We start from the raw sequence: 25,172 nt of genomic DNA, 5'->3' as shown, positions 1-25,172 counted from the left end.
GGCCTAAAGTTAGGCTCAATTATGGTGCAGATTTCTGCCTTATCCATATTCTTTCAGAAGGAATTGGCTTCTCTCACAGAAGTCCAGACTTTGGTAAAAAAGAGCGTTACACATCCACCCTCTTTTTGTGCCCCAGGGGCACCATGCGACCTTAACATGGTGTTAAGATTCCATAAGTCACACTGGTTTGAACCGCTTCAAACAGTTGAATTGAAGTTTCTCACTTGGAAAGTGGTCATGTTATTGGCCTTGACATCTGCGAGGCGGGTGTCCGAGTTGGCGGCCTTGTCTTTCAAGAGCCCCTATCTATTTTTCCATGCGGATCGAGCAGAGTTGAGGTCTCGTCCTCAATTTCGGCCAAAAGTGGTTTCGTCATTTCATATGAACCAACCTATTGTGGTGCCTGTGGCTACGGGATCCTTGGAGAATTCCAAGTCCCTTGAGGTAGTCAGGGCCTTAAAGAATTTATTAGCCAGAACGGCTACGGTTAGGAAAACAGATGCACTGTTTGTCCTGTATACAGCCAACAAGGTTGGCACTCATGCATCTAAGCAGACTATTGCTAGCTGGATCTGTAACACGATTCAGCAGGCTCATTCTACGGCTGGTTGGCCGGTACAAAATTCAGTAAAGGCCCATTCCACTAGGAAGGTGGGCTCTTCTTGGGCGGATGCCCGAGGCGTCTCGGCATTACAACCTTGCCGAGCAGCTACTTGGTCGGGGTCAAACACTTTTGCTAAAGTGCTACAAGTTGATACCCTGGCTGATGAGTACCTCGTGTTTGCTCAGTCGGTGCTGCAGAGTCATCCGCACTCTCCCGCCCGTTCTGGAGCTTTGGTATAAACCCCATGGTCCTTACGGAGTCCCCATCATCCTCTAGGACGTAAGAGAAAATAGGATTTTAAACCTACCGGTAAATCTTTTTCTCCTAGTCCGTAGAGGATGCTGGGCGCCCGTCCCAGTGCGGAAACATTCTGCAAGACTTGTATATAGTTATTGCATACGTAAGGGTTAAGTTACAGTTGAGATCGGCCTATGGCTGATGCTGTTTTGTTCATACTGTTAACTGGTTATTGTATACCACGTTGTACGGTGTGTATGGTGTGGGCTGGTGTGTATCTCGCCCTTAGATAACAAAATCCTTTTCCTCGTACTGTCAGTCTCCTCTGGGCACAGTCCTAACTGAGGTCTGGAGGAGGGGCATAGAGGGAGGAGCCAGTGCACACCCATTCTAAAGCTTTACAGTGCCCATGTCTCCTGCGGAGCCGTCTATACCCCCAGCATCCTCTACGGACTAGGAGAAAAAGATTTACCGGTAGGTTTAAAATCTTATTTACTCTATAGTCCTAGTTACCCTTGAATGTCCAAACATTATTAACGAAGTTATACTGTACTGCACAATTATTTTCTGGGTTTAATATAAACCTTTGTAATATAAGTATCACTGTCAACATTATTTTTCCTCAACCATAAATTTTCAAGCTATACAGACTGTAATATAGCATGTCTTTAAAGTGCATTTCATATGATATATATTCATGCTTCAAAATGTATTGTACTTTGAATGTTTTCCCTTTTTTCTCCTTTCTGTATCTTTCTAAATTAAATGGAGGGTGGCAGGGTCAGGGGAAACTTTTGGGAGAATTATGTTACCATAATAGGAATAACCTAGGCCAGTGGTTCTCAAACTGTGTGCCGCGACACCCTGGGGTGCCCCTGGACACTTGCAGGGGTGCCTCAGGTTGGTGGTCCAGGACTAATTAAAACTATTTATAGTCCATGTAATAGGCAAAACCAGTGCTGGTGGCTGCCAATCATAAAATATGTGGACAAACAGAAGCAAATCCTGTCCCTCGCAACATAACTGAACCTAATGATGACATATAAACACAATTTACTTAGTATTTTTTTTCAAAATTTCTCAATAAGAAATTTTTGGCCTAGGGGTGCCGTGAAAACAATTCTGATACTCTAGGGCGCCGTGATTCAAAAAGGTTTGGGAACCACTGACCTAGGCTATTGTTTCCCAAAGGCATCCTAGCAGTCCAGCTTTTATGGCCATCCATTCAAAAGTACAGTTGAGTCAGTTTGATTTTGAAACCTGAAAGTTATGGTGTCTTGAGGTCCAAATTTGGGAAACCCCAATCTAGACAATTAAGGCAATTAGGGGGTATGCGAAGAAACAAACTTCAGATAGGCATAAGGCTGTATGAAATTTACAAAAGAGCTAAATGCGATCTGGGATTTTCAGCAATATAAAAAACAAAAAAAAACAAAAAACGAACTACAGTAGTTTGACCGGTTGACAGCAGTGCTTATTCTAAAACTGTGTTTTAGATGCAAAGTGCGAAACATAATGTAAGAAATTTATCAGACATCCGATAAAGAAGCTCCATATTTGTAACAGGCCAAACATGCATGTTAAATGGTGTGTGTGTTGGTGGGAACATAGTGATCTGCAGAGAAGTCAGACAGCCCCAACCCACAACTCAGCGCTCACAGGAAATCTGTTCACTGCACTTCATGTCTGTGCAGCATGCCATAGGCGCTGGAGCATGCCAAACTGAGTAAAAAGGTAAAAGAACAATGATGATGTAGTGAGATATGGTGGGAGAAGGTAATGACGGCAGATGTTTGCATGTATTCATTTTATTATTTATATAGCACACACATACTCCACAACACATTACAGAGAATATTTGTCCATTCACATCAGTCCATGCCCAAGTGGAGTTTATAATCTATATTACCTACCACGTGTACACACATTCATACCAGGGTTAACTTTTGTTTGGCACCAGTTAACCTACCAGTATATTTTTGGATTGAGGGAGGAAACCGGAGTACTCGGAGGAAATCCATGCAAGCCCGTGGAGAATATACAGACCCCACACAGTTAAGGCTATAGTGAGAATTGAACCCATGACCTTGGTGCTGTGAAGCAATAACGCTAACAATCACACCGTCTGTACTGTTTAGGGCAGTGGTTTCCAAACTTTTTTGAATCACGGCGCCCTAGAATATCAGAATTTTTTTCACGGCACCCCTAGGCCAAAAATTTCTTATTGAGAAATTTAGAAAGAAATATTACATTAAGTAGATCGCGTTTATATGTCATCCTTAGGGTCAGTTGTGTGGTGAGGGACAAGATTTGCTTCTGTTTGGCCACATATTTTATGATTGGCAGCCACCAGCACTGGTTTTGTCTATTATATTGACCATGAATAATTTGAATTGGTCCTGGACCACCAACCCAGGGCACCCCTGCAAGTGTCCCGAGGCACCCCAGGGAGCCACGGCACACAGTTTGGGAACCTCTGGTTTAGGGTATGGGTCCCTAATTGAAACCCTTCAATTAGGGACCTCTTCATTTGTCAGTCAAAGTTGCCATTTCTGTATAAATATGGTATATGACAGAGTAATTGACTGTAACACAGGGGCGTATCTATAGAGGAGGAGGCCGGGAACGCTGTAAATCTCTGGGCACCAAGATCTCTAGTTCCTAGTGATTTCCTACTGCGCATGCGCGAAACACAGTGAAAATGTCGCTGCACCATTTTCCCAGTGATTTCTGCAGCTCTGCTGGACTCTAGATGGTGAGAATTTAAAATAATGGGGGGAGGGGGGGGGGGGGAAGCGTGTGCACACACTGCACCCATTATAAATATGCTAGTACTGTAACACATAACCATATGGTTACGAGCCTGGAGCCGGCTGCTGCAGGAACTCAGACATTCTGGTTGGTTGGGCACACACATTACTGGTTTACGTATTCTGTGGAACTATTACTGGGTGTCAGGAGGTTTTTTTTTTTTTGTACAAGCAGTGTTTTCTTGTGTCAGCAAATATCTTTTCAAAATGTTCCACTTTGGATCCAAATTATCTATCTACCCGTCTCTTTATGTCTCCCTCTATCTTCCTCTGTTTATGTAACTTTCTCTTTTTTTCTGTCTATCGCTATCTGTCTTTGTTCATGTCACTGTATGATTTTTTCTATATTTTTTATTTTACACTAGCGCGCTAAAGTCTTTGGCAAAGGAAAATAATTGTTAATAAAAGTTAAAATGTAATTAAATAAATCAGAATAATGTTTCACATTATATTGTAATTAAACATTGTCAAAATAATTTATAATTTTATAGTAAAACACAAATTTCAAATCAAATTTGGTTTTCCTCAATGTGTCCTCCTTTTGACGCGTTGCACTGCTTCACATAATGTGGGCATTCAAGACACCAACTTTTCTAAAGTTCCGTAAGTTATGCCTTTCCAGGCCTCGTTCAGACATTGCTGTAAGTTTTTAGTATTTGTTGGCGCCATTACACAAACGTTTCTGTCTAATTCATCCCAGAGTTTCTCAATGAGATTGAGATCAGGTGACCGTGGAGGCCATGTCATCATTTGTAGAATTTTCTGCTTCTCTTTACTTTTCAAATTATTTATACACAGTTTAGATGTGTGTTTAGGGGGTTATTGAGAGACGGAGTCAGAACTTGCATCTGCAGTAAGATCTGTGTTTATCTACTCATGTGGGGGCCGTCCAAAGTGTGTGGCGCTGCCCCGCAATGCGTTTACAATTTAATTGCGAATGCATCAATTTGAGGTCGACCCCTGCCTGCGCAGTCTGGCTGTGCTGCCAGGTGGTCCGGCACCATTTTTTTCTCAAAGCGGCTGCATGTGACGTCACGGAGCAGCCCTGCAAATGGTCCGGACATGCCTGCGTCGACCGGACCACACACGTGAAACGCTGCATCGACGCCCCCCACCCATGGCTGCTGCTCTCAATCATCTTGCAGACGCATGGTGAAGGTACACTCACTATAGCCAGGACGCACACGCAGACCCAATGGACGCGGCTGCGTCCATATCTGAATAAAGCCCTGAGGGTCCTTATCTTGTTGCATGATGAACCCCTTTCTAATAATTTTGTGTTCCCCTTGGTACAGCGTGATGTACTAAAATACAGTATGATTGCCTCACCTGGTACCTTGTGAGGGTGGAATACACAACCCATGGAAGTTATTACCCAAAATGCCTACACCAATCCTGCGTTATGCTTACTCTAAATTCTAGATTTTCTTTTTTTATGCCTGTATGGCTTGTCTATTGCTGTATTACATTTGTATTAGGGGGGTGATTTCAGATTTGATCGCTGATGTGTGTTTTCGCACAGCGGGCAGTCAGGTAATAACTGCGCATGCGTATGCACAGCAATGCGCATCGGACAGCAACAAAGGACATCGCTAGTCAGCGACGGGATGGTACGAAAAATACGATTGCACGGGCGTTCACAAGGTGATTGACAGAAAGAGGCTGTGTGTGGGTGGTAACTGACAGTTTACAAGGAGTGTCTGGAAAAATGCAGGCGTTACCAATCGTTTTCAGGGAGGGTGTCTGACGTTCGCTCCGGCCCCCATCAGCCTGAATCTATCGCACTGGAGGAGTAAGTCTTGGGCTGCGCACAGACTGCACAAAGTGAATTTTAGCAGCTCGGCATACACATAGGAACGCACACTTGCACAGCGAATATGCACTCTCCTTGGAGGCGGCGACTATCCGAACGCAGGACAGCAAAAATAGCAGCCCAGCGATCAGGTCTGAATGACCCCCTATTTGTATTATTTTTGATGTCTAAAGCTCGTTGAGTCCTGGAGAAAGAGGGCTTTATAAATAAAATTAATATTATTTTCTCTGGCTGGGTCCACAGGATTATCCACAGGATAACATTGGGATATTGTCGAGCGACAGCGTAAAAATGGCACCAACACGGTCACGAGCTTTCTGGCCTCCCAGGATGCATTGGGGCCTCCCCTATATAGTCCCGCCCACTGATTCAGTCAGATCAGTTTTTTGCTTGGTGCGGCAGGAAGCCGCATGGTCACAGGGCTGCTGTGAAAGCAGCCTTAAGTTTTCATTAATTTATTTTTATAGACTTACTGTTTTGGTTTTTTGAGCGACTTCTCTTAACAGCGTCTTAAACGCATATTAGAAAGAGCTCCAACAACTCCCCACCGGGTCGCAACAACGCTTACCTTCGGGTATCAGTGCTGTCTCGACGGGCGTCTGTGTCGGATGTTCTAGCAGGTCCAGCAGACGTAACCAGGCTGTGGCCGGAGCATGGGGAGACGGTGAGTCTATGGACTTCCTCTTACTAGAGGGGTCAGGACACAGCTACACTGATTTGGTGGAGACTACAAACAGTGTGTTGATGCGCCGAACATCTCGAGTGTGACAGCGCTACGCTCCGGGGATCATAGGCGCCAGGACTAGGTAGAGGCCGCGATCCTGGGAGTTTAAGTCAACAGGGGGATTCAGACGCTCTCCTGGCCGCCCCTCCTCCGAGTTCATGGCCAGTTCCCGCATGTCTCTCGTTTCATGAACTGAATGACCTCACTTCCGGCTCAGACGCTACCACGAGGGTACTCGGTCGCAGCTTAGACGCTGCGGTTGTGCACACTGGATATAAACCCGCCCAGACTGAGTCGCAGGCCTTTAGCGTCTGCATACACGTGGAAGTCGCTCAGCGTCCGTGTCCGTTGGTGAGCGTCCGTGTCCGTTATCAGTTACCAAGAGCGGCAGTGTACACCAGTAGCGTCTGAATCCACTCTGCGTCTTACGAGCGTATTTGCTTGGATATGGAAGTGTGGTGAGTCTCCCTGTATCCCGCTCTCTGGAGGCAGGGTATACAGTACTAGAAATTCTCTCTACTTCTTAGTTTGCATTGTTAATTTCTCTGACGTCCTAGTGGATGCTGGGAACTCCGTAAGGACCATGGGGAATAGACGGGCTCTGCAGGAGACTGGGCACTCTAAGAAAGAATTAGGACTACTGGTGTGCACTGGCTCCTCCCTCTATGCCCCTCCTCCAGACCTCAGTTAGAATCTGTGCCCGGCTCGAGCTGGTTGCACACTAGGGGCTCTCCTGAGCTCCTAGTAAAGAAAGTATTTATTAGGTTTTTTATTTTCAGTGAGATCTGCTGGCAACAGACTCACTGCTACGAGGGACTTAGGGGAGAGAAGCGAACCTACCTGCTTGCAGCTAGCTTGGGCTTCTAGGCTACTGGACACCATTAGCTCCAGAGGGATCGAACACAGGCCCAGCCTCGGTCGTCCGGAGCCGCGCCGCCGTCCCCCTTGCAGAGCCAGAAGCAAGAAGAACGTCCTGGAAATCGGCGGCTGAAGGCTCCGGTCTTCATTAAGGTAGCGCACAGCACTGCAGCTGTGCGCCATTGCTCCCCATGCACACCACATACTCCGGTCACTGATGGGTGCAGGGCGCTGGGGGGCGCCCTGGGCTGCAATTAGATTACCTTAAAATGGCTAAAAACACATAATATAGTCTACTAAACTATATATGTGTAAAAATCCCCTGCCATAATATTAATATAAAGAGCGGGAGAAGCCCGCCGAAAAAGGGGCGGGGCTATCTCCCTCAGCACACCAGCGCCATTTCCTCTTCACAGCTCCGCTGTAAGGACGCTCCACAGGCTCTCCCCTGCAGTTTCCAGGCTCAATAGGGTAAAAAAGAGAGGGGGGGGGCACTAAATTTAGGCGCAATACTGTGTATTATAGCTGCTATAGGGAAAATCACTTTGTGTAGTGTAAATCCCTGTTTATATAGCGCTGTGGTGTGTGCTGGCATACTCTCTCTCTGTCTCCCCAAAGGACTTTGTGGGGTCCTGTCCTCAGTCAGAGCATTCCCTGTGTGTGTGCGGTGTGTCGGTACGGCTGTGTCGACATGTTTGATGAGGAGGCTTATGTGGAGGCGGAGCAGGTGCCGATAAATGTGATGTCACCCCCTGCGGGGTCGACACCAGAGTGGATGGATATGTGGAAGGTATTAACCGACAGTGTCAACTCCTTACATAAAAGGTTCGATGACATAACAGCTGTGGGACAGCCGGCTTCTCAGCCAGTGCCTGCCCAGGCGTCTCAAAGGCCATCAGGGGCTCAAAAACGCCCGCTACCTCAGATGGCAGACACAGATGTCGACACGGAGTCTGACTCCAGTGTCGACGACGACGAGACTAATGTACATTCCACTAGGGCTATCCGTTGCATGATTACGGCAATGAAAAATGTGTTGCACATTTCTGACATTAACCCAGGTACCACTAAAAAGGGTATTATGTTTGGGGAGAAAAAGCAACCAGTGGTTTTTCCCCCTTCAGATGAGTTAAATGAAGTGTGTGAAGAAGCTTGGGCTTCCCCTGATAAAAAACTAGTGATTTCTAAAAAGTTACTAATGGCGTACCCTTTCCCGCCAGAGGACAGGGTACGTTGGGAGACATCCCCGAGGGTGGATAAAGCGCTCACACGCTTGTCAAAAAAGGTGGCACTACCGTCTCAGGATACGGCCGCCTTAAAGGAGCCTGCAGATAGAAAGCAGGAGGCTATCCTGAAGTCTGTATATACACACTCAGGTACTATACTGAGACCTGCTATTGCTTCAGCATGGATGTGCAGTGCTGCAGCAGCGTGGTCTGATTCCCTGTCTGCTAATATTGATTCCCTTGACAGGGACACTATATTGCTAACCATAGAGCATATTAAGGACGTAGTCTTATACATGAGAGATGTACAGAGGGATATTTGCCGGCTGGCATCTAGAATAAATGCAATGTCCATTTCTGCCAGGAGAGTATTATGGACTCGGCAGTGGACAGGTGATGCGGATTCTAAAAGGCACATGGAGGTTTTGCCTAACAAGGGTGAGGAATTGTTTGGGGATGGTCTCTCGGACCTCGTTTCCACAGCGACAGCTGGGAAGTCGACATTTTTACCCCAGGTTCCCTCACAGCCAAAGAAAGCACCGTATTATCAGGTACAGTCCTTTCGACCCCAGAAAGGCAAGCGGGTTAAAGGCGCGTCCTTTCTGCCCAGAGGCAGGGGTAGAGGGAAAAAGCTGCACCATACAGCCAGTTCCCAAGAACAGAAATCCTCCCCTGCTTCCACTAAATCCACCGCATGACGCTGGGGCTCCACTGGTGGAGCCAGGTGCGGTGGGGGCCCGTCTCCGGAACTTCAGCGACCGGTGGGTTCGCTCACAGGTGGATCCCTGGGTTCTACAAGTGGTATCTCAGGGATACAAGCTGGAATTCGAGACGTCTCCCCCTCGCCGTTACCTCAAATCAGCCTTGCCAGCTACTCCCCCGGACAGGGAGGTAGTGCTGGCGGCAATTCACAAGATGTTCCTCCAGCAGGTGATAATAAAAGTTCCCCTCCTTCAACAGGGACGGGGTTACTATTCCACAATGTTTGTGGTACCGAAACCAGACGGTTCGGTGAGACCCATTCTAAATTTAAAATCCTTGAACACTTATATAAGAAGGTTCAAGTTCAAAATGGAATCGCTCAGGGCGGTTATTGCAAGCCTGGAAGAAGGGGATTACATGGTATCGCTGGACATCAAGGATGCGTACCTGCATGTCCCCATTTACCCACCTCACCAGGTGTACCTCCGTTTTGTGGTACAAGACTGCCATTACCAATTCCAGACGTTGCCGTTTGGTCTGTCCACGGCACCGAGGGTATTTACCAAGGTAATGGCCGAAATGATGATACTCCTTCGAAAGAAGGGAGTTATAATTATCCCATACTTGGACGATCTCCTTATAAAGGCAAGGTCCAGGGAGCAGTTGTTGGTCGGAGTAGCACTATCTCAGGCAGTGCTACAACAGCACGGCTGGATTCTGAATATTCCAAAGTCGCAGCTGGTTCCTACGACGCGTCTGCTGTTCCTGGGTATGATTCTGGACACAGAACAGAAGAAGGTGTTTCTCCCGGAGGAGAAGGCCAAGGAGTTGTCATCTCTGGTCAGAGACCTCCTGAAACCAAAACAGGTGTCTGTGCATCTCTGCACGCGAGTCCTGGGAAAGATGGTAGCTTCTTACGAAGCAATTCCATTCGGTAGGTTCCATGCAAGGATCTTTCAGTGGGATCTGTTAGACAAGTGGTCCGGATCGCATCTTCAGATGCATCGGCTGATCACCCTGTCCCCGAGGGCCAGGGTGTCTCTGCTGTGGTTGCTGCAGAGTGCTCATCTTCTAGAGGGCCGCAGATTCGGCATACAGGACTGGGTCCTGGTGACCACGGATGCAAGCCTCCGAGGTTGGGGGGCAGTCACGCAGGGAAGAAACTTCCAAGGACAATGGTCGAGTCAGGAGGCTTCCCTACACATAAATATTCTGGAACTAAGGGCCATTTACAATGCCCTAAGTCAGGAAAGACCCCTGCTTCAAAACCAGCCGTTGCTGATTCAGTCAGACAACATCACGGCGGTCGCCCATGTAAACCGACAGGGCGGCACAAGAAGCAGGATGGCGATGGCAGAAGCCACAAGGATTCTCCGATGGGCGGAAAATCACGTGATAGCACTGTCAGCAGTGTTCATTCCGGGAGTGGACAACTGGGAAGCAGACTTCCTCAGCAGGCACGACCTCCACCCGGGAGAGTGGGGACTTCATCCAGAAGTCTTCCAACTGATTGTAAACCGTTGGGAAAGGCCACAGGTGGATATGATGCCGTCCCGCCTAAACAAAAAGCTAAAAAGATATTGCGCCAGGTCAAGGGACCCTCAGGCGATAGCTGTGGACGCTCTAGTGACACCGTGGGTGTACCAGTCGGTGCTGAGGATAATAAGAAAGAGAGGAGTAAGAACTATACTCATCGTTCCGGATTGGCCAAGAAGGACTTGGTACCCGGAACTGCAAGAAATGATCTCAGAGGACCCTTGGCCTCTGCCTCTCAGACTGGACCTGCTACAGCAGAGGCCCTGTCTGTTCCAAGACTTACCGCGGCTGCGTTTGACGGCATGGCGGTTGAACGCCGGATCCTGATGGAAAAGGGCATTCCGGTTGAGGTCATTCCTACGCTGATAAAAGCTAGGAAAGATGTAACAGCGAAGCATTATCACCGCATATGGCGAAAATATGTTGCTTGGTGTGAGGCTATGAAGGCCCCCACAGAAGAATTTCAGCTGGGTCGATTTCTGCACTTCCTACAGTCAGGAGTGACTATGGGCCTAAAATTGGGATCCATTAAAGTCCAGATTTCAGCCCTGTCTATTTTCTTTCAAAAAGAACTGGCTTCACTGCCTGAAGTTCCGACGTTTGTTAAGGGAGTGCTGCATATTCAGCCCCCTTTTGTGCCCCCAGTGGCACCTTGGGATCTCAACGTTGTGTTGGATTTCCTAAAATCACATTGGTTTGAGCCACTTCAGACCGTGGAATTAAAATATCTCACGTGGAAAGTGGTCATGCTTTTGGCCTTGGCTTCGGCTAGGCGGGTATCAGAATTGGCGGCTTTGTCCTGTAAAAGCCCCTATCTGATCTTCCATATGGACAGAGCAGAATTGAGGACGCGTCCCCAATTCCTCCCTAAGGTGGTATCAGCGTTTAATTTGAACCAACCTATTGTGGTGCCTGCGGCTACTCCGGACTTGGAGGCTTCCAAGTTGCTGGACGTAGTCCGGGCCCTGAAAATCTATGTTTCCAGGACGGCTAGAGTCAGAAAGACTGACTCGCTGTTTATCCTGCATGCACCCAACAAGTTGGGTGCTCCTGCTTCTAAGCAGACTATTGCTCGCTGGATCTGCTCCACGATTCAACTTGCACATTCTGCGGCTGGACTGCCGCATCCTAAATCAGTTAAAGCCCATTCCACGAGGAAGGTGGGCTCTTCTTGGGCGGCTGCCCGAGTGGTCTCGGCTTTACAACTTTGCCGAGCTGCTACCTGGTCGGGATCAAACAAGTTTGCAAAATTCTACAAGTTTGATACCCTGGCTGAGGAGGACCTTGAGTTTGCTCATTCGGTGCTGCAGAGTCATCCGCACTCTCCCGCCTGTTTGGGAGCTTTGGTATAATCCCCATGGTCCTTACGGAGTTCCCAGCATCCACTAGGACGTCAGAGAAAATAAGAATTTACTCACCGGTAATTCTATTTCTCGTAGTCCGTAGTGGATGCTGGGCGCCCATCCCAAGTGCGGATTGTCTGCAATACTTGTATATAGTTATTGCCTAACTAAAGGGTTATTGTTATGAGCCATCTGTTCGTGAGGCTCAGTTGTTATTCATACTGTTAACTGGGTATAGTATCACGAGTTGTACGGTGTGATTGGTGTGGCTGGTATGAGTCTTACCCGGGATTCCAAATCCTTTCCTTATTGTGTCAGCTCTTCCGGGCACAGTTTCCCTAACTGAGGTCTGGAGGAGGGGCATAGAGGGAGGAGCCAGTGCACACCAGTAGTCCTAATTCTTTCTTAGAGTGCCCAGTCTACTGCGGAGCCCGTCTATTCCCCATGGTCCTTACGGAGTTCCCAGCATCCACTACGGACTACGAGAAATAGAATTACCGGTGAGTAAATTCTTATTTTTTTAGTACCTATTGCATATGAGACCTGTATATTACTGTGTTTTCTGCATGTTATGTTGAAATTAGAACCAGTTAAAACAGAAGTACAATTTTCCTACTTATGTTTAAGTTATTATGGAAGTTGTATTCTCATATGACAATGTCTAATGCTTTAACATGTGACTGACTGCTAGTATGTGTGCTGACTTTTCTGTGTAATGTCAGTCCTGTTCTGACCCTTAAATCAGGTGCACTGTGGTCAGATTGATCTCACCTCTATATACTGACATATAGGGTGATTCTCAGTCACAAAATTGTGTAGTCAATAACGGATTAATACCATGTCTGTGAGCGGAAAAAGTGATGAGGAGAATTTATCAAGCACTCCTACAGCCCTAACATGCTTATCTTGTAAGTCAGGGGTAATTGATATGGATCAATTGGTCACTTATGAGGGTTTGTGTGCAAACTGTTTCGCTTTTCAGCGAAGTAAAAAACAGGAGTTAGTTCAACCTCCAGTAGAGCCACCATGGAATATGTTCGCAAAGACTCTGTCTTCAATAGCGGACAGGTTAGCTCCTGTAGCACCACCTCAAGGGTTAGGTTACACTATGAACCCATACATGCAGCTCCCTTCCTATGGTTTGGTTCCAGTAGCTTCTACAAGCAACCAAGGGGCAGGTAAGACTAAGACAGATACGTCTGGATGGCAGTCTACACAAGATGATACATCGGATGATGATGCGGAAACAATAGATTCAACTCCGTATGATGATCAGTCACAGAGCTTTAGTTCAGAAGATGTAGCTGAACTTATTAATGCCGTGAAGGCTGTGCTTTCTTTGGAAGAGCCAGCCAAGACAGTGTTAAAAGCAAAAGCACCTGTATTTAAACAAACAAAATCAGTGAAAGCTGAATTTCCAGCGTCAGATGAGTTGACGGAAATGATGGATGAGTCTTGGGCAGCGCCCAGTAAAAAGTATAAGATTCCTAAGAGATGGGATTCTTATTATCCATTTCCTGCTGTGGATTGTTCGAAGAGAGAAGTTCCTCCAAAAGTAGATGCACATGTTCTGCGACTCGTGCATAAATCTGCTTTACCACTGTCATCTACCTCATTGAATGATGTCACAGACAGAAGGGTAGAGAGCCTATTGAAAAATATTTTTTCTCTTGTGGGAGCAGTGGTAAGACCTGCTATAGCTTCGGCCTGGGTAGCAAAGGCAATGGGCGAATGGATAGAGGAACTAGAGAATGACATCCCGTCTCCTACTAGGGAGCAAGAGGATCGTTTTTGCCGTTTAAGACAATCTGCCCAGCATTTGGAAGAAGCAGCAATTGATGTAGGCACTGTTGTTTCTAAAGCTTCAGCCTTGACAGTAGTCGCTCGCAGAGCAGTTTGGCTACATACCTGGAAGGCGGATGCGGAATCCAAGAAAGAATTGGAAGCATTGCCTTTTGTCGGTAATATATTATTTGGAAAACCTTTATCGGATATCTTAGAATCAGAGGCTGAATCGAAAAAGGTCAGATTTCCGGCTGCTTATAACCCTAAGTCCAAGGGTTTAAAATTTCGCTCTTTTCGTTGGCAAAGCGAAAGCTAAAGAGGAGCCTAAGCAACCCCAGTTTAAATCCAGGGGTAGGAAGCAGTGGGCTAGCAAGAAGCCAGCTTCCAAACCTGAACAGAAACCCTCAGCCTGAAGAGACGGGCCTCCGCCTGGAGGATTCCAGGGTTGGGGGCCGACTCCTTCAATTTGCACACATATGGCAACAGTCAACAACAGATGCCTGGGTGCAGAAGGTAGTATCTCAGGGGTATGGGTTCCCATTCAGGAGGCAGCCTTCTCAAAGATTTTTTTGCACCAGCCCGTCTCGTATAGAGTCGAAGGCCAATGCCCTGCAAGAAGCAGTCCAAAAATTACTGCAGTCAGGTGTGGTTGTCCCAGTACCTCCATCACAAAAGGGACAGGGGTATTACTCCAATCTATTTCTAATCCAGAAACCAAATGGGTCATATCGACCAATTCTAAATCTAAAAATGTTGAACAACTACATATGGATCCCGAAGTTCCACATGGAGACGTTACGCTCCATAATGTTGGCTATGGAACCGGGAGACTACATGGTATCTCTGGATGTACGGGATGCTTACCTACATGTGCCTATAGCACTATCACATCAGTGTTACCTCAGGTTTGCCATCCTCAAGTAACACTTCCAGTTCCAAGCTCTGCCCTTCGGGCTAGCTACAGCACCCAGGGTGTTTACCAAGATCATGGTGGTTATGGCAGCTTGTCTGCGCAAACCAGGGATAAGAATATTCCCATACCTAGACGACCTATTAATCTTAGCACAGTCGCAAGATTTACTGTTGAGCCATCTCCAACAGACGATAGTTTGTTTACAGAGACACGGGTGGCTCATAAATAGGGAGAAGTCGTCCCTGAATCCGTCACAGCGGATGGTTCATTTGGGAGCCATATTGGATTCAGACCTACAGAAAGTTCTCTTACCAGAGAAAAAAATAGTCAAGGTGCAGGTCATAGCTCAGGAAGCGTTGCAAGCCCAGACAATGTCAGTCCATGCAGCAATGCGACTGTTGGGTCTGATGGTATCAACCTTCGACATGGTGAAATATGCGCAATTCCACTCCAGACCGTTGCAGCATCTCATTTTGACCAAATGGAACGGAAATCATCAAAAGATAAAGAAGCATATGATAAAGATTCCACTAAATGTAAAAAGGTCTCTAGCATGGTGGCTATAGACAGACCATTTAAACAAGGGGAGACCCTTTTGGATAAAAGAGTGGCAAGTCCTGACAACAGATGCCAGCCTGCAAGGCTGGGGGGCGGTACTCGGAAGCCTATGGTTCCAGGGAAAATGGACCGCAAGGGAAAGTCGCCTGCCAATAAATCTGTTAGAAATAAGAGCCATTTACTTGGCTCTGGTTCAGGCAAAGGACAATCTACAAGGAAGACCAGTCCAGATCCGCTCAGACAATGCGACGGCAGTAGCATACCTCAATCATCAAGGAGGAACTCACAGCAAGAGTCTGATGGAGGAAGTAACCCCCATTCTAAAATGGGCAGAACTCCATCTCCCGGTATTGTCAGCAGTATTTGTCCCGGGTGTACTAAATTGGGAAGTGGATTTTCTCAGTCTGCACACCATTCAGGAAACCGAATGGGCACTACACCCAGAAGTGTTTCAGACACTGGTGAACAAATGGGGTCTACCGGAGATAGACCTTATGGCGTCTCGTCTAAACAACAAAGTTCTGAGGTACGGGTCAAGAACAAGGGACCCAGGAGCGGTCCTGGTAGACGCACTGTCAGTAGAATGGAGGTTTCAGCTGGCGTATCTGTTCCCTCCAATATCTCTGTTACCCAGAGTAGTGATAAAGATGAAACAGGCAAAAGGAGCAATCATTCTAATAGCTCCAGCTTGGCCAAGAAGGCATTGGTACACAGATCTGTTGAGAATGTCCGTGGAAGCACCGATACTGCTCCCTCAACGTCCAGATCTATTAATGCAGGGTCCTTGTTGCCACAGTCATCTGGATCGCCTGTCTTTGACGGCGTGGCTGTTGAAACCTCTATCTTAGAGGCTAAAGGATTTTCAAAGCAAGTAATCCAAACCATGCTTAGAGCAAGAAAGCCTTCTTCGGCCCGTGTGTATCATAGAATATGGCAAGCCTATACTCATTGGTGTTCTGGAAAAAATTACAATCCGAGATCTTTTAAAGTAGCTAGGATTTTGGATTTCCTGCAGGCAGGATTGGATAAAGGGTTGAAGGTTGCTTCCTTGAGGGTGCAAGTCTCAGCGTTGATTGTATGGTTTCAGCAGAAGATTGCTGACCTACAGGATGTACGTACGTTTTTCCAAGGAGTAGTACATATTCAACCTCCATTTGTTCCTCCGGCAGCTCCCTGGGATTTGAATTTAGTTCTTAAATTTCTCCAGGGTCCTCTGTTTGAACCACTTGAGAGAACAGATCTTAAGTGGTTAACGGTTAAAGTTCTTTTTTTACTGGCAATGGCGTCAGCCAGAAGAGTGTCAGATTTAGGAGCATTATCTTGTAAGTCTCCTTTCCTAAGTTTTTTTCCAGACAGAGCAGTTCTCAGAACGAGATCTAGTTATCTTCCAAAGGTGGTGTCAAAGTTTCACCTGAATGAAGAGATTGTAGTCCCAGCCTTTCAGGTATCTGGACTATCTGCGGGAGAAGCGTCGCTGGACGTGGTCCGGGCTTTAAAAATCTACATAGATCGTACTAGTGCCATCAGGAAAACATATTCCCTCTTCATCCTCTATGGATTCCATAGAAGAGGATGGCCTGCTAGTAAACAGACGCTGGCGAGATGGCTCCGAATGGTAATATCTGAAGCTTATTCTCATTCAGATCTCCCTATTCCGGCTAATGTCTCTGCACACTCTACACGTAAGGTAGGTCCTTCTTGGGCAGCACAACAGGGTGCATCAGCAGAACAGATATGTAGGGCAGCCACATGGTCTTCCATAAACACATACATCAGACATTATGCCTTGGACACTTTTGCCTCTCATGACGCAGACTTCGGGCGGAAGGTCCTCCTATGCAATCAGGAGCGTCCCAACCACTAAAATGGCTTTGGGAATCCCAATGTTATCCTGTGGATAATCCTGTGGACCCAGCCAGAGAAATATACGTTATGGTAAGAATTTACCGTTGATAACGTGATTTCTCTTATGTCCACAGGTATCCACAGGGATCCCACCCTGACGCATCTGATTTGAGGATCTAGACAATTACTAAAACCTCTTCCTTCTTGTATGGAAGGGTGTGCATGTGTGTTCTTATCGCCTGTACAGGTCTCTACCTAATGTTCCTGCCTAAAATCGCTGTGGAAAGAACTGATCTGACTGAGTCAGTGGGCGGGACTTAGGGAGGCCAATCCCGGGATCGGGATCGGCGGGATCCCGGGATTTGGGCCCAAAAATGCCGGGATTTGAATCCCGGGATTGGAGCCTCCAATCCCGGGATTCACGGGATTAGAGTGCGCATGCTCAGTTTTGCCGGACAGCGCTGAGCACTATAGCTCAGCGCTGCCCGGCTGTCAGCGAGGGAGTTACATCAGCTAAGGACACACGTACTGACCGCGCTGGCGGCATTTAAAACGTAGCGCCGGCCGCCAGCCAATCAGAGCTGGCAGACCGGCAGCCAATCAGGGGAGCGGCAGCAGCCGCGGCCCCTGATTGGCTGCCGGACTGCCAGTTCTGACTGGCTGGCGGCCAGCGCTACGTTTGAAATGCTGCCAGCGCGGTCAGTGTGTGTGTCCATATCTGGTGCCCGCGGCCTGCCCGTAAGTGTTTAACTTCGCTACCTACACCCACACTCTCTGCTCCTGACATCCTCCCTCTGCTCGCTACACCCACTCTCCCGCTTCTCCCTACTCCCACCCTCCCGCTGCTCCCTACTCCCACTCTCCCGCTGCTCCTTACTCCCACTCTCCCGCTGCTCCCTACACCCACCCTCCCTTCCTGTTCCTTACATGCTCCCTACACCCACCCTCCCTTGCTCCCTACATCCACCCTGCCTTGCTTCCCTCCACATATACTTTCCCTGCTCCCTACACTGCTCCCTACACTGATCCCTACTGCAATCCTGGGATCCCGGGAATCCCGGGATTGAGCATTTTTCAATCCCGAATCCCGGGATTGAAAAAATGCCCCGGGATTGGCCTCCCTAGCGGGACTATATAGGGGAGGCCCCAATGCATCCTGGGAGGCCAGAAAGCTCGTGACCGTGTTGGTGCCATTTTCGCTGTCGCTCGACAATATCCCAATGTTATCCTGTGGATACCTGTGGACATAAGAGAAATCACGTTATCAACGGTAAGTTCTTACCATAACGTATATATTATTATTATTATTATTATTATTATTATTATTGTATTCTAAGTGAAATAAGCAAGCCTTCAGAAGCATCTTGGGAGGAGCTATAGGAATTTGTGCCAGGTACAAAACTTTGGCTCGCTTGTAACAGTTTAACATTTTAATATTAAGCAATATGACATGAAGGGAATATTATTATAACTACATTTGTTTCTTAATATATACAAGGAAAAATCTATAATAGGGTCAGTGTGCCTTTAAACTAGGCACACACATCATCCTGAGCCTTGCTCTCTGGTTAGGAGCCCATAATAAAAAAGTCAAGATTTAGGACTTTTGTATGGATGAATGCTACTATTCAAAACCAGTGGCGGTAAAGCAGTATCCTGGCAATAGGATGTCTACGAACCCTTGGCACTGATGGGAACTGCTAAACTGTTGGTAGGAGCTGATGGTGATGTCTCAGTTTTGTGGGCAGCAGATGACTGTGACTACTGTTGTTGGAACAGCACATTCCTGAGCACTGCACTGCCTTAGAAAGACTCCTGGCCACGTGTAATATTCTTTTAATATGTGTAAGTAAACATAAATTGCATGCTTGGTTCCCACAAATGTCTCCTTCTAGCAGGCCACCTACGCTTTATGTTGACCACTGAGTGGCCACATTTGTTTCATGTTGTTTTGTGAATGTGTGTGCTTCTTTATGTTTATAATGTTTATGTGTATGTAATAGATTTGTATGCATCTTAAACCCTTTCTTTACTAATCTAGGTTATGAAATGTGCACAAATCAGCTTAATAAAACCTCACAGAGTTTGTATTTGCTTGCTTGTATGTGAATTATATTAGTCTATGCCAATGAAGTCTACAAGAAACCGTTTCAAACAAAATATGAAATAGTCCTGGCTTCATCTGTTGCCTATACAGAATATATAAAAATGTCCAGTTTATTTTTTATTTGAAATTTAGGTTCTTTGACAATGTTCTTAATTTTTAACATTGACTAAAGGTGGGTACACACTGATAGATATATCTGCCGATCAATTGATCGTCAGCTATATCTATGGACGGATCGGGCAGTGTGCTGTGCATACACACTGCCCGATCCGTCGGGGACTGACGTTGTGAACTGGGCGGGCGTGTACACACGCCCGCCTAGTTCAGCTGTCAGTCACCACCGGCCGCCGCAGCATGTGTATGGACGGTCGGCCGACCTCCTTTACACATACAACGACACACCAATATATCGGTAGACGATGGAGTTCACAGACATATCGCCCATACACACTGGCCGACGGACCCGCGATATATCGGCCAGTGTTTACCCACACTAACTGTACCCTACCATGTTTCTTTTCCTGATGATGAAGATTAATGTAACCAAATCAGTCATAACAGAGAGGCCGAAATAAATATGTAGATAATTAGATAATGGTGTCGGGCGCAACAATAGTTTCACAACAAAACTAAAGAACATATATAAATGAACTAAAAGACTAAATTCATATAAAATATATTTCATATCTATTTAATGTGGGAAATAAAACAATGCAATACAGTGATTGTAAGCAATACTTTGGGCGTGTGATATACTTTTTTGCAATGCCATCACCAATACAAATGCATTCAATAAATCCCATAAAAATAGAAAAATTTATAGTTTGTAATCTTTCATAATAATCCAACTGATAACAAAATGTAAATCAGTGACCAAGTGTCTCCCCTGTAGTGTGTGTGCACTCACTGTAATGTAACAGATTGTAGCACCTCTCAGACAACTGATAGTACACCACTGTTTTATCTCCCCCTAGCCCAGTGCGGTTACACATTCATTACATTTTCACTGATGTTCCATATTAGAGTGCCAATGTTCACATTAATTTTCTTTATCTGTTATATAACTGTGGTTACTCTTTTTATGTGAACTATGTAGCTCTTATAGGAGTTCTTGTTTTAATACTATGGGTGAGATCCAATTAGCCGCTGATAATTGATTCCCCGGGGGCTATCCAATTAGCCCCTTTAGCCAGCAGTTAACAGGGATTTTTTTTCACCTGCCCAAGAAAACACTTGTCCTGGGACTTATTCAGGATCCTGTGTGTTTTCACCCAAAAAATTGGTAATTTTTTTGCTTTAAAAAAAAAAAAAAAAAAAAAAAAGGCTACAGTTGGAATGCCCGATAATGACCATTGCCAAAAATCGTGGAAATAACACCCCCCCCCCCTTTTTTTTTTTCAGCCGAAAATAATTTGTGGTTAATTGGATACCCCTCTGTATGTAGATCTGTAGTTATTTACCCTGATTACTGAATTGTTTTCTCGGTAGCATAGTGTTCACACCAGGGGACGGGCAGGGCGCGGATCCGTTAGGGTCACAAGCGGCCAAAAGGGGTCGTGGCTATGCAAATAGGGGGTGTGCCCACTTGCACGTAATAGACACCATATGTTAGACAGACGTTAGGTCGACATGAAAAAAGTACACAGTACAAAATGTCGACAGGGTCAAAATGTCGACATGTTTTTTTCTATTATGTAAGAGTTATTTATATATTTTGGCTATAACTTTTATAAAAATGTAAAAAATACTTCAGTTGCAAACATTGGATCAGCATGCATAATGAGAACTAACAATGTACAATGAAGTGTCTTAAAATCATAAAGTGCACTTTCTCTGCAGAGATCTATGTTGGTGCGTTGTGCTCACGTGGCTTCTTGTGTATTAGTAGGCACGCATATCGCTGGTGAATCATATCCAGCAAGCTGAAACCAGTTCGTAATCATTAGGAAACACAACTACAAACAGAAAACTATTTTGGAATCCTAACAACAGCATTTAGTCTTCTAATCAGTATTGCTTCATATTCTAGCAATAAGCAATCTCTGCTCTCAGGTCGAATATTACACTGTCTTCTTCCATTACTCTATATTCTTCCCTGCAGCGGCTCATCATACACTATTGGGGGAATTCAATTAGCTGCAAGGTTTACCCCGCGACTAATTGACGTGCCGGGCCTATTCAGTTAGCAAGGTTTACAGACGTGCAAGTCCCCAGGGTCGGACTGAACCAATAAAAAACAAAATCGGTCATGCATGGGGGGAAAAACACACTGATTTCTCAGTTTACGCAGAATCTGTATGTTTCCGCTTGTGAATCACGATTTTTCGGCGCAGGAAAAAGGCTGTTTTATTGAATAGTCTTTCACAGCACTCACGGATTTTTGCTGGCAGTTAGTTGCTGGGTAAACCTCGCGGCTAATTGAATTCTCCCCTAAGTTATTTTAGAATAATTTATGGACTTAAAATGCTCTTGCAAGTTAAACATTTAGTTTTCCTATCTAAAACTTTTTTACAGGTACAGAAAATACCAAGACTAGAAAAATAAGTAAAACAATTAATGAAGTCTACATATATTCCCTTTTTTTTCTCCACTTATTTGAAAATGGGGCCTAATGAAGAAGTACAAGTATACAGTATATATCGACAGACAGATCCATCTCAGTAGAGCAATATAAGGATTCCATTCCATTTTCCGTTTTTGCTGCATCCCATATCAAAGGGAAAAACAATTCTCACTTGCAGCTTTGATATTCCCCTGTACTCGCGTCCCCCAGTAATTTAATCTCTCCCCTAGTTTACCGCCTGGTGACGGTCGTCAGCTTGGTTCAAGCACCTGATGCGGGCATGGTGTGTGAGCTGGTGCAGCGAGGTTGCAGAGGATCCATGAGTCTGTTGAGTTCAATGCTTTTATCTTCATTTAAGTTTAGATGTATGCATTTTAAACCACTAAAAACTTTGTATAAAATGTACTTCACTTCTCTGTGCCTCTTCATGTCGTTTGTCTAGAGCAGTGGTTCCTGAACTCGATTCTCAAGAACCCCTAACAGTCCATGTTTTAAAGAAATCCATGGCTCAGCACAGATGGTTAAATCAAAGTAACTGAGATACTAATTAAGTCACTTGTGGCCAAGCATGGATATACTTAAAATCTGGACTTTTAGGGGTCCTTGAGGACAGAGTTTGGGAACCATTGGTCTAGAGCCAATGTACCTTGTGAGGAGGAGCTAAATAAAGGGAACAGCAGAGGATTATTCAATCTCATATGCTGGCCCTTCCATGGATATGCCATGCCAATAAAACCACTTGACTAATATTGTGTAGGTTCCCCTGGGGCTGCCAAAAACAACTCTGACCCGTTGAGGCATGACCTACTGTACACCAGACCTCTGAAGGTGTCCTGTGGTATCTAGCACCAAGAAGTTCGCAGCAGATCCAATAATTCCTGTAAATTGTGAATGGGGCATCCATGGCTCAGGCTTGTTTTTCCAGCATATGCCACAGATGCTTGATCAGATTGAAATCGGGGGCATTTGGAGGCCAAAGTCAACACTTGAACTCTTTGGGGTCGATTCAATTCACTGACAGCTGAATAGTGCCGGGAATTAGCTCCCGGCGCTATTAAATTCAGCTCCAGTTAAGTCGGCGATGGCCCGTTCTCGCCAACTTAACAGGTTGAATTGTCGGGAGAACGGACATTCTCCGACTTAACTCCCCGGTGCGATGCTGATTCCCGACCGAATCAGCCTCGTGCCGGCTGCACTTTTGTCGGGTTTCTTCACTCGCCCCCCCCCCCCGGGGGTGAGAGAAGAATCCCTGACAATTGAGGGTCACTTGTCGCTGTATTGAAAAGCGCTGCCGGCGCTATTCAACTGTCAGTGAATTGAATCGACTCCTTTGTCATGTTCCTCAAAATCATTCCTGAACAACTTTTGCAGTGTGACAAGGGTCATTATCCTGGTGAAAGAGGCAACTGCCATGAAGAAATACTGTTGTCCTGAAGGGGTGTACTTTGTCTGCAACAATGTTTAGGTAGGTAGTATGTGTCAAAGCGACATCAACATGAATGGCAGGACCCAGGGTTTCCCAGCAGAACATTGCCCAGAGCACAGGTAAATGATACACATGCACCAGGCCACCCACATGATTTTAAAAAGAACGCGTTTCATCAGACAAGGCCATCTGCTCCAAGGTCCAGTTCTGAAGTTCATTTGCTCATTACAGGAGCTTTTGGCAGTGAACAGGGGTCAGCATGGGTACTCTGACTGGTCTGCGGCTACCAACAAGCTGCGATCTACTATGTGTTCTGACACCATTCTATCATAACCAGTATTAACTTTTTCAGCAATTTGTGCTACAGTAGCTCTTCTGTAGAAATGGGCCAGACAGACTAGCCCTGCCGCTGGTTCCACCCTTGGTAGGTACTAACTACTGAATACCAGAAACACCCCACAATACCTGCTGATTTGGAGATGCCCTGACCCAGTCATCTAGTCCTCACAATTTGGCCCTTGTCAGAGTCACTCAGATCCTATATATATATATATATATATATATATATCTCTATCATATTTTCATACAAGCAGTAGTAACTCTGGACATTAACCTGGCATACGCCGGGTAACCTCAGTCCACCCCTACCTGATATACTTCCATGTGCAGTGGCCTGTCACTGGGAGTTATTGGTGTCCCCACTGCATTGATGGGACATCTGTTAGCTATATATTGTCTAAAGTGACATTACTGTGCTAATGTCAATCATAGTTGTAGTTTTGATCTTACCCATAATGTACTTGAAAGACCAAAAATTTAAATGTCATTCAAAAATAAAATAAGCGCAAATAGTAGTCTTTAGCAAATTATGATTAACTTTTTAAAATAGAGTTCTTACATACAAATCTATACAATATCAGCATATGACTGTTAAAGCCACCATGGGAGGTATCCAATTACCCTCAATAAAACATTGGGTATGAAAAACTTACATTTTCCCAGTGTTTTTCATAATGTTTTTTTAATTTTTTTTTACAGGCTATCCAGTTAGGTAGCCCGTAAAAAAAAATTTTTTTCTCACAAATACAAACAGGTTCAGTGAAACCTGTGTGTTTTCGCCAGCCGCAGCCTAATTTTTGCATGAAAATGTGGCTGCTTTTGTGTATTTGGCTTCACCTGCCTGAGGCAGATGAAACAAAATCCCTGATAAGCCTCAGTTTGCGTCGGCTTATCGGGGTTAATTGGATAGCCCCCGGTGAAACAATTAGCCGCTGTCATTGGTCACGAGTAATAGGATACCCCCCATAGTATAAAGATTGATTTCTATGCTAGTATAACATGGACATCAAATATTGAATTGCAATCGGTGGTTGTCCCGTTTCCCTTACCATGCCAGTGTATTCTTTTTAATATGAAGCCTGCAGACCATTATGGTAGTTGTGATGTGTAGTAGAAAAACATACATATGCTGGTACTTGTACACTGTTTAGCCTATTGTTTTGTTTTATGTTGTGAAAATAAAAATAGAGACATTGGGCAGTATCTAGTTAGCCATGGTAAAAGTTTTTCCCAATGTTTCACCGATATTTTTTTTTTTACAGGTTATCCAATTGAATTGCCCATAAAAATGAAAAAAAAAATTCATCCGAAAACACACAGGTTCAATGAAACCTGTGTGTTTTTGGCGGCCGGAAGCTGCTTTCAGGGATTTGGTTTCGCCTGCCTGAGGTAGGTGAAATAAAATCCCTAATAAGCCGCGTCTCGCGCCGTCTTATTGAGGCTAATTGGATAGCCCCTGATAATTTACCATGGCTAATTGGATGCCACCCATACTGTATATATGTTATGCTTACAGTTTGCCATCTTCTGGGCGAAAATCTTAGTATTGATTACATGTCCCATAAAATAGTTGGTGTATCAACTTTGCAAGTTGCCCCTCACACCCCTTAGAGGTGCGCAGAAAACTTGGGATGTTGCAAGTACCGTCTGACACATACAGTATGTGTGCTGCTGAGCATCGTGACCATGTTTTGCAGCACATCCCACTAATTTGAAATACCTCCAATGTGTAACAGTAATGTTGGTTTGGCATTGCTTAGCTTTATCCTTGTGTATCAATACC

The 25,172-nt window shown here is 45.5% G+C and overlaps 1 protein-coding gene across 4 annotated transcripts in view; it reads left to right on the top strand.

Moving 5' to 3' along the window:
• VEZT (vezatin, adherens junctions transmembrane protein) overlaps nucleotides 1-25,172 on the top strand; it is a 173,882-nt gene that overhangs the window by 88,213 nt on the left and 60,497 nt on the right. The window lies entirely within an intron of this gene.

This window comes from Pseudophryne corroboree, chromosome 6 (genome assembly GCF_028390025.1).
Source record: "Pseudophryne corroboree isolate aPseCor3 chromosome 6, aPseCor3.hap2, whole genome shotgun sequence".
In the NCBI taxonomy this organism is placed as follows: domain Eukaryota; kingdom Metazoa; phylum Chordata; class Amphibia; order Anura; family Myobatrachidae; genus Pseudophryne; species Pseudophryne corroboree.
Note: the sequence above shows the minus strand (reverse complement) of the source record. Positions and strands in the feature narration are given on the sequence as shown.